Raw genomic sequence first — 14,663 nt, 5'->3', positions numbered from 1 at the left:
GTACTGCATAACAGGCAGAAAATCAGAAGATTGACGCGAACCAACTTATACAGTGTAAAGTGTTAACTTTAGCTTAAGTAATTTAATTTTGGATATACGTGCTGACATATTTGTACCGTACTCGTTTTGCTTGTTTATTGATGCAAGTACAACAGAACTTTGGGCGTAACAAAGAAAACGCATTTTTGTAATCTCCATCAAGAGCCACATAACATTCCAGCGGTGCTCTAACATTTCAATAGCACTTTTCCAGAATGATTTATCTTTTACCTCAAAATAGGCCAGTTACCAGTTGCTGTCCACTCAGATGGCGATCGTTTTGATTCTGGAGTGAATCAATGACACAGGAGAAAATGTGACATCTACTGTAAAAGTAATATAACGAATTGGCTAGGTTGCAGGAGTTTTTGCTACTCTAAGATGATGTTTTTAGAAAAGAGGAAATATTATAATCAAGACTAAAAATTCGCTGCTTATCAATCTTACCAAGCCTTATAGTATTACGGTCTGAGATCTGTAAGCTTGAGAACTTTGGTTATGAAGGAAAATTTTATAATTTTTTTTCCGATTCCTAATACGAATTACAAATTGAAATAATTAATTTAAGATGTAAACATCAGTGCAGCGTTGAGGAACAAATTCACAGACGCAGATAGCAATGGTTTCGACATGTCTGTCGTATGAAAAGTGAAGAAATCCCTTACAAATTCCTATAGTGAAATTTGTTGCAATTTAATTGATTTGTAGCTGCCATCGCCAAATGTGGCCAGATTAAATGAACACAGCTCTTTCACAAAGGAAAACAACATCATTCGTGAACAATTCGGCTTTCGCGCTAACCATTCATCCGTCCATCAGGCCACTCGGCTGGCCGCACACATCCATCACGCTTTCGCTAATGCAAAAAGCTTGAAGCAGTCCGTCTGGACCTAACCAAAGCCTTCAAGAAGGTCTGGCACGATGGTTTGATCGCAAAGTGCGTTCCTCCCAGAAGACCTAACCACTCTCATCAAGTCCTACATATCGGACAGGTCTTTCCAGGTCAATATCAGGAAAAAACTTGCCGGTCGAAAACAAATATTACAATGGCCTTATTTAACCTTTTTATTTCAGATCTGTCGAGAAAAGAGCACATTGACGTCACGTTCTACGTTGACGACACTGCTTTCTTCACGACCTCCAGGTCCGAGGTTACAATTCAAGAACGTCTATAAAAGCAGCTCGATCATTCGGTCAAGTGGTTCAAATTCTGGAGGATGCAAATCAACCCCCTGAAAACCCAGGCCATCATTTTTTAATAAAAAACGTTACGCACTGTGCGTCTCGCAATTTAGGATCGACACCCTAACAATTCCATGGCTGGATAACGTCACGTACCTAGGTCTCCATTTCGACCGACATTTCAGTGGGCATTCCCAAATCCAGAAAGCAATCCAGAAAGGTCCGGGAATAGCAAACCTGCTATTTTCTCGGATCTGCCCTTCTAGCAGACTTCCTGTCTCCATAAAACGTTTATTTTACAAGATGTTAATTTGGTCTGTACTCCTCTACGGATCTAATGTCTACTTCAAGTTTGTTACACCCAACCAGGTGAAACGGCGTCAAGTTTTCCAAAATAAGCTTCTCAGGTGAATCTTAAACGCTCCCTAGTTTGTCAGTAATAATCAAATTCATAGGGAAACTGACACTCCAGAAGTCAAGCACTTCATATCGCAATCATTCCACAAACAACTCAGCTCAAGTTCTTCTGAAAAAGCGCTTGTGTGCGAGCTGGTTGACATGCTGGGAGCTTAGCACCGCGTCACCAACAACCTCCCCCTGTTCCAGGCTGAAACGACCTCATCCGTCGCTGCAGTCATAACTTTAGGCCCCATACGACAGTATCCAGTGATGTGTTAACTCAAGTTCTCGAATCAATAGAATCGCCGGGTCCTCGTGCCCAGTAACGGCTGTCCGATCAGAGGGTGCCATATCCCCAAACTTAATGCATAGCAGTAGCGATTCACAGTGGTCAAATGTGAGGCGGTTTCGGTTTAGTGTATTGATAAGCCCACATAACCCGGTCCAACTTGTCACTCCAGGACAAGTCTCCGCGACCAGGTATGCGTCGTGCATTCCACCGCCTGGTTTTAGGCCAGAACAAAAAAGAAAGATTTAGTGAACAACATTCGACGCATATTTTTACTGTAGTACCAGTAGTGACACTTTCCTTGATCGCCGGCTATCTAATGTAAGGTGTAATAAAAGTGCTATGGAAAAAGCAATTTTGAGAAAGCAACAAATTGTTAACGAAGAAGACTAAAGGTGTATGTGGAGTGTTATAATATTAAAATTGCAACTAATCCAGAACCTTAATCTTTATAAATAATCCTCATAATTATTTTAGAATAGTAATCGTTCGACTTATTATATAACAAGAGAAAAGACCCGACAAGAAAGAAACTGAACGAAAGAGCCAAACAGCACCAGTCCAGTTGATGATTCTGAGAAACATATTTGTATAATCAATATATAATTAAGGCAAGATTGTTTCATGATTGACATCAGAAATAACTCAGCCGGAAAAAAAATCATATTCGACTATATACGTACGAACCGTTATAATAAGAGATCCCGAATCAGCAACAAAACGAGATATTTAATAAAGTATAAATATATTTTTTTTTATAAATATTATAGTTTACTTGTTCGACTATTCCAAACTTGTTTATCGGTTACGGCTGGTACTGGTCGGCGTCGTTATTCTCGGAACCGATGCTGAATCTATTTGAGAAATCATTCCGACGGTTCCGAATCTGACGGGTAAGACGACACAAACAAGTACACGTTGCTTTAGACAGAATATCTTTTTCTGGCTGTGTAAGGTGTCAATAACTGTTACATGAATATTTATCTAGATCAAGAAAATATAACTTTGAAGGTCTTTATAACAGCAAGTCAGGTTTCTGAAGAAAATAAATATAGTCTATTCAAAGAATTTTTATACAAACGTCATCAAAATGTTTAATATATTGCCTGTCGCAATTTGTAAATTCGTTTCAGAATAAGACAATATTTTCCTTCTCATTTTATTCTAGTTAAAGAGCCGAATGAGCCTGTGAAACTCGTCCAATTGTCAGACATATGCAAAAGGCTTGAAATTGAATAGTGATAAGGGTTATGACCCTAACTTATAAACTATTGTGGCTGTATAAATAACTGTAGTTTTTAGATTTGCTATAGTGTTAAAGTAAATTTAATATATTTTAATATTTAATATATAATTAAATATTTCATAACATTTTTCTTCAATTATTCTATTTAGATTAGAATTTTGTTATATATCAAAGCCCAACTGAACTAAAACTCACAGTTGATGCGGCAACATTGCGAGGTTTTGACGTCACAAATTTAGATGGCGTATGTACAAAATAATTTTGAACAGACTATATATATATATATATATATATATATATATATATATATATATATATATATATATATATATATATATATATATATATATATATAATAAAATCATATAACAAAAAACATATAACAAATAACAACAACAATAAACATATAACATTAAAAACATATAACAAAATCAAGGAAGAATTATATCAATTTTTAAATTTAAAAGAGCCACGAATATTTCAGAAATGTACATTGAGTTGCTCATGTCCAGATTATAAGAAATATAGTATAAAGACAACAAAGGTTCGTGGAAAAAGGTAAACGTTGGAATAACTATCGATTAGGTTTTGTTAGTCATAACATTTATTCATTGCAGACATATAGTTATTCATGCTGGAAACAGGAATCGTTTTATTACTGCTGCACAATTAGTATTTCTCTAAGTCCAAGGGTAACTACCATGAAGAAATGAACAATAACTTGTCTTTGCAGTAGTTTGAAAATCAGCTTTTAAAGAACTTGAAGGAAGCATATATATATATACACATATATATATACACATATATATATATATATATATATATATATATATATATACATATATATATATATATATATATATATATATATATATATATATATATATATATACTGGTGGAGAAAATCCTAACAAACTCATTAACAAAGGCTGCAATTAAGGAATGGTTTAAAGTACATAAAATAAGTTACGAGGAAATCATGTTAAAGAATGAACTATTTCAAATTATTACTCGGTAAATATAAATGAAATATTTAATTGCATTTTATGTAATTTACTTTTTTAAAATTAAGCCTGAGAAAAGATACATAGTAGATCAGTTTACCGAATGTTAAAGCCACAGAGTATTATGTCTCCCTCTCTATCACTGCATTTTGAATCCAATTGAGTTGATAGGGGGTATTGCAAAGAAGTATTACAATAGATATTCAGGTCGAGGAGGATATTCAAACCAGAACTGTCTGGATTTATGGAAAGAGGCATTTTCAGAAATAACACCTTCAGTTTGTATGAGTTCGATCAGACACATTGAACAAGAAATTGACAAATTGTAGAATCTTGAGCAAGTTTTTAATAGACTGGAAATAAACAGCTTGGTTATTAACTTGACTAGTATCTCTGAATGTGACTGTGATTGAATAAAACTTTATGAATATTGGTTTATGATTCAATGCTAACGATTACCAAAACAGGGTGATGAAAGAGGAAACTACTAAAGGTCAGTATACAATTAATATACTTTAATTGTAGGGAAATGTATTATAGAGTGTGAAAGCTTTATGAGCATGTGTGTTATTGTTCAGAATATACGTGAACGTTTCATTAACATGTATGACTAGAGAAATAACACTAACTGTTCTGCAGATATGGCAAATGCATTAAGGAGAATACAGTGACTAAATGTAGCTTTATCAAGAAGGATGTTTACAGTTAGTAACAGGACAAACTAACGAGAAATATAGTAAAATCATGATGACTTTACAAGGATACATTGCATCGAAAGAAACAAGAACTATGCGTAAAACATAAATATGCCCTCTAATGAAAGGAAAATACATTATTCAGATATACAATTGTTAATTATGTGGATTAGGCCTTCGGGGGATACCACTGCATACAAAAACGCGTTTAGAACCCTACCGATACTAGTGTGGAAAAAAGCTCAATATATATATAATAAAACAACTCTAACCTATAAATTATTTTGACTGTAAAATTAATTGTAGTTTTAAGTTCTTCGATAATAAATGCATTTGATGTACTCTAAAGTTAATATAAATTATATTTAATAGAATATTTGTTCAATTATTTTATTGATATTAAAATTTTGTTATATGTCAGAGCTCAAATGTACTAAAACCCAGAGTAATTGCGGCAACATTGCGACGTGTCACTGCTATTTTGAATTGACTATATATTTATATATATATATATATATATATATATATATATATATATATATATATATATATACACATATATATATATATATATATATATATATATATATATATGACTACAAGAATGTCAGTACTCAATCCTTATATATTCCTTACATATCATCAAATATAACTGCTTAGACATCGTATTTTTAACATCAATAAAGAAATAAAAAACGTAATTATCTGAATAAATATATTAGCTTAAGGCTACTTAACCAAGATAGTTTGGATTTTTTTCTGGATCAATCAGAGCTCACGGATTCAGGAATATACGCCCTTCGGCTAGTATATTTCAGAAATCAATGGAAACGCTCAACAGCTAGATAAGTTAATTTTTTCTTCCCATTTGCCTTTAGAAAATTGTGAAGGGGATGAACATTCTCTCGCATTCTCTCGCAACATTCTCTCGCATTCTCAACATTCGCTCTTTAGATAATTTACATTCTATACTAACGAGGGATGACTCTATAACTTCAATTCCATATGTTCCTATATGAATAAACGGGCATATGAACAAAATGAACATATTTTTGTCAAATATTTTTAAATAATGTAAATTTAAAACCTTTTAATTGTATACTACATGATGATATTCCAGATAAAATATTACATATAATAAGGTGCGCTATATACTTTTGAGTATCCAGAATTTTAACAGGGAAAGACTCAAAGTTTGCTTTCAGTATAAGAATACAATTAAATTGATGGCGCTAAACAAACATGGAAAAAGGAAAAGACTAAAGAAATAATTTTGATTGTTCTAAAATACTTCTTACAGATTATGTTATATAAACACATTTCAGAAATTAAATTGTTTTTTATTTAAATTTTATTGGTCAATTAACCGTGACGTCGGGGCTGTCACGTGTCTGCGCGACGAACTTCTTCAAAGAAGCAATCCAAGGTCTTCACAGCGAAATGTTTTTTAACAGGTGCCTATTATGCAGATTTAAATTTAAATTAAAGTTACTTGAATAGCCGATTTAGCCCAATCTGGATTTTGAGCAAAGCACAAATTGAATTTTCTCTCTTTTACTCTATGTATTTTTCGGGTAAATTATATGACTCGGTGCATGGAGGTAAAGCGAAATGAAACTGTGGTGTTTACATGATATAACCGTTATTTATTGAGATAATATAAAAATGTGGAAAATGCAAGTGATTTGAGTGAGTGAAAATACAATTCTAAACCAAACGATGGTCGGTTACTGAATGATTGGAAATACCCTTCAATAACATCCCAGATAAACGTCTAGGGGTTTCCAGCTATTCGTTATCGTGTTCTAGTTGGCGCTGCTGGTTATTCCACGATGTAAAATTCGATATTTTAATTTGAAACTCAAAGTTCGATACTCTGATGAAAGTTCGATGCTGAAAACATCACTATGTCTAATGTTTCGACTGTTTTCTTTCAGTACTGCTTTCAATACTAGTAAAGGCCATAAAAAATATTGAATGCCAGTCAGATTGACTATCGCCCGTTTCAATATAATTTATACGGCATCAGCATTGAATATTATTAATAGTCCCTTGTCCATACGTTCTGTAGCTCTCGTCTTATTTGACCATCGTTTTCCGATGCATTGTGTTTTAAACGAAAATAAAATCACCAAAAGGCAATAATGCGGCGTCCAAAATACGAGGAATTCTTCTTCTCTCCGAGGCCGACCGCGGACGCTCGCATCTCGGAGGGATCTCGTTTGTTTGCTCTTACGCTAGTCAAAATCTGTCCAATTTAATGGCAGACGATTTTCAGATTAAGAAGCAATGGATGTTCTTTTGAAGCACTATCGGCTGTTGGTCGTTTACAGTCCATCGGATCAGTGATTGTCTCGTATCTCCTACTGTGAAGAATATCAGTGGATTTGTTAAGTAAATGGTCTATGACTCTTGATACTTTTATTGAATGGGAAGAAACTTGCTTAACATTTTTACAAGAAGGTAGACATTCTGGCTTTTTGGTTTATTTTTGAGAATGACTGTTACTAAGTTACACTAGAAGAATGTTTGCAATAAGTTTTTGTTTACATCGGTATGTGACAATGGATGAAACATGGACTGCACACGATGAACCCGCTCTAAAGCGTGGGAAAACGCAATAGTTGGCTGGTAAGGTTATGGCGTCTGTATTTTGGGATGCGCATGGAATAATTGTCGTTGACAACCTTGAAAAAAGAGCATATGGCTGATGAGTAAGCAATTCCAAGCCCAATTCATGGATTTTTGCCATCATTTTCACTGACTTGTGACACGGTGCATTGTCTTGGTGAAGCAGCACTTTCTTTTTCTTCAAATGCGGCCGTTTTTCGGCGATTTCGTCCTTCAAACGGTCCAATAACGCTATGTAATAGTCGCTGTTGATGGTCCTTCCTTTTTTAAGGTAGTCAATGAAAATTATTCCATGCGCATCCCAAAATATAGATGCCATAACCTTTCCAGCCGACTGTTGCGTTTTCCCCCGCTTTGGAGCGGGTTCATCGTGTGCAGTCTACTCGGATGACTGTCGATTGGACTTCGGTGTGAAATGATGGAGCCATGTTTCATCCATTGTCACATATCGACGCAAAAACTCGGGTTTATTACGCTTGATCATCTTCAAACACAGCTCCGAATCATCAACTCGTCGTTGTTTGTGAATCGCTGTTCATTTAATTTCAATTTACGCTCATTCAAAATCATTTTGTGGATTTTTTTAATGTTTTCGTCGGTAACAACTTCTTTTGGGCGTCCACTGCGTTCACCGTCTTCGGTGCTCATTTCACCACATCTAAACTTAGCATACCAATCTAAGACGGTTGATTTTCCTGGGGCGGTATCCGGAAACTCGGCATCAAGCCAAGTTTTTGCTTCAGCTGTATTTTTCCCTTCAAAAAGCAATATTTTATTAACACGCGTAATTCCTTTTTATCTATTTTTTCACAATAACAAAATTTGCTTCACTCAAAATGCTATAATTCACAAACTAATTATCCGACAGCTATCAAATTTATACACGCATCTTTTGAGGGTTTACAGCTAACTAAAAAACGTGTGGCTTTAATTCTAGTAGCGCCATCTATGTGTTAGGCCGGGGACTTTACAATTGACCTGTTGCAGTACACATACAGTATTTATAAATACATTTTTAATATAATTTTTATATTGTAAAAAAGGTGCCTAATTGTTTTTGTTATTGTTTTAATTAATATACAAATGTATATTACTCGTATGTTCAGTGATGTAGTAATTTAAACTTTTAAGACTTTGTTGACTATTAAAACTTAATTTAAATGAAATTGTGTAATAAAAGTTAGTGAGTGTTAGTTCTTGAGATTGCTTGCACGAATTTCAATATAGAGACATTTGTTATTGTAATTAGTGTTATATATCAGAGTCAAGTTATTCTCTTTACTTTATTATGAGAGAAAACGACTAACTTCATACATTGTGGTCGAATTTCGAGTGAATGATAGTGCCGATTAATGGACTAGACATCCAGTCTTCGGAGTCCTAGTTCCATTCTATTTACATAACCTAACACTTGTATTTTGTAATTTGTATTGTGTACTTCTAGTATACGATTTAAAAACTTTTCTTTTCTTTCTTGTATTTTAAATATATGCGAGCTAGTATTTTGTAATCTACATTTTAATTAAAGCAAAACATGTCTTTTGCCTACCTCTAGCTACATAAAACAGTTAAAATATAAAAAAAATCTTCCTTCCTTTGTTTTATTGTTAACGAACACATAACAAGTAAATTCGACCGTTGAATGGTAACGTTACTCCATTCCTTTTTCTATTTTTAGATCACTTTTACGTCGTCCGCTCATATTACCCTTTACATTAATATTTATCATTATATCGATATAATTCTCGATTGTATGACCGGCATGAATGCATAAGAAGTATATTCCTGCGGTCCTTATTGAAAAGAATACCCAATAACGTCGTCACCGTGGGTTATTAATGATAGAATAGGCGGACGCGAGCACAATATTCCATAAATCTATGAGTCTCATGGACACAAAAGTCCACGGGAGTTTTAACTTACTCCGTATGGACCATTAAACAATTTATCACGTCGTCCTGCGGCTCTCGGCATAGTAAATATCGTCGAACACACCGCTTCTAAAGATCGTCGGGCGGACATGCGTTTTCTTAAAGCTTACTTAACGGACATTGCAAATAATTCGAAAAGTATCAATTGAACTATTTATTCCGCAGTATCCTTGCCGTGTTAAGGCTGTTCCTTCGGGCGAAAGAGACGAACATTGACGGCGAAGTTCGAACACTTGGTACAATCTTAATTTACTAATTAATTTGTTATTACCGTACTGTTGTCCTTTACATTAATACACAAGCAAGGCGAATACGAGACTCGTACATCAGCATGTATTTCCAAAATTAAAATAAAACTGAACCACTTGAGCTAAAGCTAAAAATACACTTATACACTTAACAAGTTCGTGTGGTTTGGTTCACTTCAATCTGCTGATTTGCTGCATGTTGTCCAGTAGCTCCATTACATCGGAGTTGCTATGATTTAGCAAACTTATTTCATGTTTTAAGACGAAATCTTGGATCACTTCGTATATCTATTTGATTTCGAGGTCATCGTGCAGCTCTTCATTGGTTACGTAGCGATAAGGATTGGTAATTAGTTGTAGAACTTTGTTTTGGCAGCGTTGAATTACTAGTCGGTTTCATCTTTTAGTGCAGCACAATATTTGTACCCCATAGGTCCTAAATGGGTTTACGATTGACTGATAAATCAATCTCTTTGATTTTAGGTCAATCTGAAAGTACTTTCCGACTAACCAGTACAGTTGCTTGACTTTGAGTCTAATCTGCTTTGATTTATGTCTAGCATAATATTTCCAATTTAACTTACTATCGGGATATATTCCGAGGTATTTATCTGATTCTGCTTGAGGAATCGGACATCCGTCAAGTGATATAATTAGGTTTTAAGCTGTATTTTCAAACCTCTCGTCCATGTCTTGTACTTTTTCTACAGCCTCAGACAGAAATACATCTACTGTCATGATATATGTGACTACGGCATATATAATATTCCAAGTACTGTTTCTTTTGTTGTCGGGATGTCAAAAGCATAGAACAGATACATAAGTGGTCCCAAGACATTACTCTATGGAACTCCATCCGAAATATGTTTAAATGTTGAGAATGCACGTTTATGCGAGACTCTGAATTTTCTTTCGAAATGATATGATTTCAGCAGTCCACAAAAATTCCGCAGTAGCAATTTGCTCATTTTATAGATTAATCCCAAATGGCATACCCGGTCAAAAGCTTGTCAGTCACATTTCTTTCCTTCGAATGCATTTTCAACAACAGCTGTTCGATTCTTGAGTGGTGATTTCGAAATCCAAATTGGAAATATGGTATTTCTATAAGGTGTTACGTTTAACATATGTTTTAACAGCATTTTCTCAAACAATTTTAATATCGCAGGCAGCAGCGATATAGGCCTATAAGATCTGACTTGTTCTGCCGCTTTATCAGGCTTTTTTTAAAGCATAATTATTTGAGCACGCAGGCATTGAATATATGTCAACATAATTATTGCTTTTCATGGCAGGTATTTCAATGACCCAGGTGATTCTCCAAAATTATGAAAAGGAACCTTTATAGGACTGAGGTTGTTGTCAATTTCTGTAACTTCCATTGGAGAAATCAGATTTACATCTATATCTGGCTGATAAACAGGATTTAGACTTATTGTACATTCGGTTGGACTACGTTCACTAAATATTCCGAGAATCATTCAGCTTCTTGATCGTTTCATCGAACCCATTCATTTTAATTCTTTTCTATTAGGCGGTACTGTAATAATTGGCCTTTAAATCTCCGTGTTGGTGTCTATAGCGAGTAGTCTTTGCTGCTGTTTATATTCATTAATCTTTTGATTTTTCTGATTATTTCTTCCTAATGCTATTAATTATTGTTTTGTTTGCAACATTTCTGGTTCTGTGCCAAACCCTTCTAGCTTTTCGTCTTTATTTTTTCAATTCTCTAATTTCAAGGGGATAATTTGCCTCAAATTCTGAGTTCTCTCTTGATGTTGGGGTGGCTACTTTTGCAGCAGACCGAATTTATTCAATAATATTTCTGGTTTGCTGCTCAAGATCGTCTACACTTTTGCGTGTTAGGCTTAAACAGATTTGTTCTTAAACAGATTATAAGTTTAAACGTGTCCCAGTTAGAGAATGTGTAGGTAACATTAGGTTTTTTCAGAATTGTCGCTCCTAGTGTTAACAATACTGGAGTGTAATCGGAAGATAGTTCGTACAAGCTCTTGATTTATATTCACTATACGTGTAACGGTCGCAATTTTATGTCCATAAACGTATAATAGTGGAACAGTAAGTATCAACAAACAGTAAGATTTTCAGAATAAATAGAGTTATTTTTTGACACAGTCAATGCAATCTCTATGGGATAACATACTTCGTTATCTTATTTTCACTTTTTTACTATTAGTAAAAGTTACTATATATTTAAGGAGTATTTAAAGTTCGCGGGTTTGATAGTTTGACAGTGACGGTTCAAAAATCGGTTCAAAAAAGATTAATTTTTAGTGCATAATCCATTTGATCTGAACGTTTAACAAGTTTTGAGTTTATTGAATGAGTTTTTTATTTATTGTGATTAGTTCATCGCACCCACGCCTTATATCAGATATATAATTTAATAATTCTGATGGATTAACACATGGTATACATGGCTTTACAGAATCATTAAGGGTGTCATTTTTTCTAGTTTTCGGGGTTTGTCTCGATTTCCCCCCCTTCAACCACACATATCTCGATTTAGTTAAAATGGGACTACCTCGGAAGGGCACTCTTACGAATAAAAAAATAATTTTGAAAATTGGCCCACAATTGACGGAGAAATCGGCGGATATACATAAAAAAATATACAACCGAACGTAGAACCTCTTCTTTTTTCGAAGTCGGTTAAAAAGGCTGTATTACGTCTAAAAACTTCATATTCTTCTTCTTCTTCTCGATTGGGGTAACCTCTATATTCATTGGCCTTTTTTCGTTTTAGAAAGAGCTAAAATGTAGTCTTGATTATAATATTTCCTCGCTTCTGTTCTTCAATATTTATATACATTTTTTTTTAATAAGAAAACTAACATGTTAATTGAAAAGTCCCCAGCCTGACACATAGATGGCACTACTAGAATTAAATTCATATGTTTTTAGTTAACCCTAACCCTCAAGAGATTTTTTATAACATCTTTATTAGATACGCTTAGTAAAATCTTAATTATAAATTAATTTATTACTTCTTTTCTATATACTTGGATTAATTAACAAGCAAGACGAGTGCGAGAAAATACATCATTATATATTTCTCAATAATAAAATTATAATTATTTATTAATTATTAACTTATAGCTATAGATTACACTAAAAGTATACACTTTATATAAGTTCGTATGGTTTTGTTTTCTTCAATCTCCTGACATCCTGCGCACTGTCCAGCAGTTGAATTGCTTCCACGTTAGTATAATTTAGTAATCTTCTTTCGTGTTTCAAGGCGAAATCTTGGATAACTTCGCAAGTCCCTTTGATTTCCAGGTCATCGTGCAGTTCTTCGTTGGTTACATAGCGATATGCATTGGTAATCAATCGAAGAACCTTGTTTTGACAGCGTTGTATGACTAGTTGATTTGAATGTTTAGTGTAACCCCATATTTGCACCTCATAGGTCCAAATTGGCTTTATAATTGTATTATAGATTAAGCTCTTTGATTTTAGATCAAGTTGAGAGTATCTTCCGACTAACCAGTATAGTTGTTTTATTTTGGTTTTAATGTGCTTTGCTTTTTGTTTAACGTGATGCTCCTCAAAAGATGCGTGTATAAATTTATGTGTATTATTTATTTATGTATTATGTATGTGTCGGGTCATTAGTTTGTGAATTATAGCATTTTGAGTGAAGCAACTTTTATTATTGTAAAAAAATTGATAGAAAGGAATTTCACGTGTTGAATAAATATTGCTTTTTGAAGAGAAAAAATACAATTGAAGCAAAAATTTCAAGCTTCAAAAACTATAAGAAGCTCTGTGCAAAATAGGAGGCTCGCTAGCTCACTTTTGACAAAGAACAATGACTACTTGAATATTCGGAGCAGTCTTTGAAGATGATCAAACGTAATAAACCCGAGTTTTTGCGTCGATATGTGACAATGTATGAAACATGGCTCCATCATTTCACTTTCAATGCTGGCTGGGAAGAAATTTTCATCGAATGAAGAGGTGATCGCCGAAACTGACGCCTATTTTGAAACAAAGGACAAATCGTACCACAAAAATGGTATCGAAAAGTTGGAGGGTCTCTATAATCATCACCCTTGAAGGGAATTGTGTTGAATAAAAAAAAATTGTAAAAAAATATGGTTTACTATGGTAGGCCAAGGAATTTTTAATTGACCTGTTATAACTCACTATGATTTATAAAACACAATAGCACAATATTAGAACAATATTCAAAAATAGATACATTTTAATATAGGATAATTGAATGCAATTTTAATGAAACAGTCCATCCGAGAGAGCCGCCTTAAGGATCGAGCCATTGCAAACCGCCATATTTATGCCATTTGCGCGATCTCCCTATTAAATCGCCTAGTTAGGGACCTGAACAGGGTTCATTAGAGGAAATTTAAGTAGGTGATTGGCTTTTGGAACAAGTATCGTGCAAATCAAATCTCGAGGGTGGTCTCAAATGGTTCCAGTTTCGTCTCGGCCGCGATTTATCAAGAAGTTGAAAGGTCAGGGCTCGATAGCGAACTAACCGGAGGAACAATAAAATTAAATCAACAACATTTTCTGCTGTTTGAATGATTTCGTACGTTTATTATATAGAGATTTGATTGAGAAAAATACTGTTAGTTAAAGAATGGCAGATTTTGCGCCAAGAAAAACAAGTATCTGTATATTAATCGGATTAGCGCCATAAAATTTTGCCTCCATTTTTGAGGAAAACAGAGCACTGGGAGGTGTGGAATTTGGGACAGCTAAAGATTATTCGGAGGAAGAATTAAATGGTTGTTAAAAGGCTTAACATGTTTGTCTAATATGCACTACACGGCCTATCATAGTAAAACATATTTTCCTGGCAAATTTTGTTCTTTTTTTATTAAACATAATTCCCTTCAAGGGTGATACACTGATTATAGCGAACCTCCAACTTTTCGATACAATTTTTGTAGTACCATTTGTCCTTTGCTTCAAAATATGTCTCAGTTTCGGCGATCACTTCTTCATTCGA

This window comes from Rhynchophorus ferrugineus, unplaced genomic scaffold, assembly GCF_030347505.1.
Source record: "Rhynchophorus ferrugineus isolate W39M unplaced genomic scaffold, kcgeb_rfMv2 rfM3, whole genome shotgun sequence".
Taxonomy (NCBI): domain Eukaryota; kingdom Metazoa; phylum Arthropoda; class Insecta; order Coleoptera; family Curculionidae; genus Rhynchophorus; species Rhynchophorus ferrugineus.
The sequence above is the reverse complement of the archived record's forward strand: the minus strand, read 5'-3'. Positions refer to the sequence as shown.